Consider the following 2,500-nt stretch of genomic DNA (forward strand, 5'->3'; position numbering starts at 1 on the left):
GAGACTGGTGCCTGAAACCATCGCCTTAGACCGCTTGGCCAAGCTACCTTTTTTTCTTTATTGTACGCTTGGCCACGCTACTGATGGTTGGTTATATATTATTATGCAATGTTAAGTGAACTGGACAAACGATCTGGTAGAAAAAATTTAAAGTTTTGGCAGCGGTGGGATTCGAACCCACGCCCCCGAAGAGACTGGTGCCTTAAACCAGCGCCTTAGACCGCTCGGCCACGCTACCGATGCTTGGTAATATATTATAATGCAATGTTCAATGAACTGGACAAACGATCAGGTAGAGAAGCAATAAAAGTTACGGCAGCGTTGGGATTTGAGCCCACGCCCCCGAAGAGACTGGTGCCTTAAACCAGCACCTTAGACCGCTCGGCCACGCTACCCATGGCTGGCACTATTTTATAATGCAATATTCAGTACATTGGATGAACGGCCTTGTAGAGAAGCAATAAAAGTTTTGGCAGCGGCGGGATTCGAACCCACGACCCCGAAAAGACTGGTGCCTCAAAGCAGCGCCTTAGACCACTTGGCCAAGCTACGTTTTTTTCCTTTATTGTACGCTTGGCCACGCTACCAATGGTTGGTAATATATATTATTATGCAATGTTAATTGAACTGGACAAACGATCAGGTAGAGAAGAAATAAATGTTATAGCAGAGGTGGCATTCGAACCCACGCTCCCGAAGAGACTGGTGCCTTAAACCAGCGCCTTACACCGCTCGGCCACGCTACCGATGGTTGGTAACATATTATAATGCAATGTTCAATGAACTGGACAAACGATCAGGTAGAGAAGCAATAAAATTTCTGGCAGCGTTGGGAATTGAGCCCACGCCCCTGCAGAGACTGGTGCCTTAAACCAGCGCCTTAGACCGTTCGGACACGCTACCGATGGTTGGTACTGTTTTATAATGCAATATTCAATACATTGGATGAACGACCTTGTAGAGAAGCAATAAAAGTTAAGGCAGCGTTGGGATTTGAGCCCACGCCCCCGAAGAGACTGGTGCCTTAAACCAGCACCTTAGACCGCTCGGCCACGCTACCGATGGCTGGCACTATTTTATAATTCAATATTCAATACATTGGATGAACGACCTTGTAGAGAAGCAATAAAAGTTTTGGCAGCGGTGGGATTCGAACCCACGCCCCCGAAGAGACTGGTGCCTTAAACCAGCGCCTTAGACCGCTCGGCCACGCTACCGATGCTTGGTAATATATTATAATGCAATGTTCAATGAACTGGACAAACGATCAGGTAGAGAAGCAATAAAAGTTACGGCAGCGTTGGGATTTGAGCCCACGCCCCCGAAGAGACTGGTGCCTTAAACCAGCACCTTAGACCGCTCGGCCACGCTACCCATGGCTGGCACTATTTTATAATGCAATATTCAGTACATTGGATGAACGACCTTGTAGAGAAGCAATAAAAGTTTTGGCAGCGGCGGGATTCGAACCCGCGACCCCGAAAAGACTGGTGCCTCAAAGCAGCGCCTCAGACCACTTGGCCAAGCTACGTTTTTTTCCTTTATTGTACGCTTGGCCACGCTACCTATGGTTGGTAATATATATTATTATGCAATGTTAATTGAACTGGACAAACGATCAGGGAGAGAAGAAATAAATGTTATAGCAGAGGTGGCCTTCGAACCCACGCTCCCGAAGAGACTGGTGCCTTAAACCAGCGCCTTAGACCGCTCGGCCACGCTACCGATGGTGGGTAACATATTATAATGCAATGTTCAATGAACTGGACAAACGATCAGGTAGGGAAGCAATAAAATTTTTGGCAGCGTTGGGATTTCAGCCCACGCCCTCGGAGAGACTGGTGCCTTAAACCAGCGCCTTAGACCGCTCGGCCACGCTACCGATGGTTGGTAATATATTATTATGCAATGGTAAATGAACTGGACAAACGATCAGGTAGAGAAGCAATAAAAGTTATGGCAGCGTTGGGATTCGAGCCCACGCCCCCGAAGAGACTGGTGCCTTAAACCAGCACCTTAGACCACTCGGCCACGCTACCGATGGCTGGCACTATTTTATAATGGAATATTCAATACATTAAATGAACGACCTTGTCGAGAAGCAATAAAAGTTTTGGCAGTGGTGGGATTCGAACCCACGCCCCCGAAGAGACTGGTGCCTTAAACCAGCGCCTTAGACCGCTCGGCCACGCTACCGATGGTTGGTAATATATTATAATGTAATGTTCAATGAACTGGACAAACGATCAGGTAGAGAAGAAATAAAAGTTTTGGCAGCATTGGGATTTGAGCCCACGCTCCCGAAGAGACTGGTTCCTTAAACCAGCACCTTAGACCGCTCGGCCACGCTACCCATGGCTGGCACTATTTTATATAGCAATATTCAATACATTGGATGAACGACCTTGTCGAGAAGCAATAAAAGCTTTGGCAGCGGTGGGATTCGAACCCACGCCCACGAAGAGACTGGTGCCTCAAACCAGCGCCTTAGACCGCTAGG

At 47.8% G+C, this 2,500-nt stretch overlaps 4 non-coding genes across 4 annotated transcripts in view; all 4 read right to left on the bottom strand.

Moving 5' to 3' along the window:
* Positions 1-156: 156 nt before the first annotated feature.
* On the bottom strand, positions 157-238 carry TRNAL-AAG (transfer RNA leucine (anticodon AAG)). The gene has a single exon. It is a non-coding gene; the product is annotated as a tRNA-Leu (tRNA).
* An 897-nt stretch (positions 239-1,135) lies between these two features.
* TRNAL-AAG (transfer RNA leucine (anticodon AAG)) lies at positions 1,136-1,217 on the bottom strand. Its single transcript has one exon. It is a non-coding gene; the product is annotated as a tRNA-Leu (tRNA).
* An 897-nt stretch (positions 1,218-2,114) lies between these two features.
* TRNAL-AAG (transfer RNA leucine (anticodon AAG)) lies at positions 2,115-2,196 on the bottom strand. The gene has a single exon. It is a non-coding gene; the product is annotated as a tRNA-Leu (tRNA).
* A 232-nt stretch (positions 2,197-2,428) lies between these two features.
* TRNAL-GAG (transfer RNA leucine (anticodon GAG)) overlaps positions 2,429-2,500 on the bottom strand; it is an 82-nt gene continuing 10 nt past the window's right edge. The window contains exon 1 of the tRNA in view: positions 2,429-2,500. This exon is cut by the window's right edge and continues 10 nt beyond it. This is a non-coding gene — a tRNA (tRNA-Leu).

The sequence above is a fragment of the Rhipicephalus microplus genome, chromosome 3 (assembly GCF_043290135.1).
Source record: "Rhipicephalus microplus isolate Deutch F79 chromosome 3, USDA_Rmic, whole genome shotgun sequence".
NCBI lineage: Eukaryota > Metazoa > Arthropoda > Arachnida > Ixodida > Ixodidae > Rhipicephalus > Rhipicephalus microplus.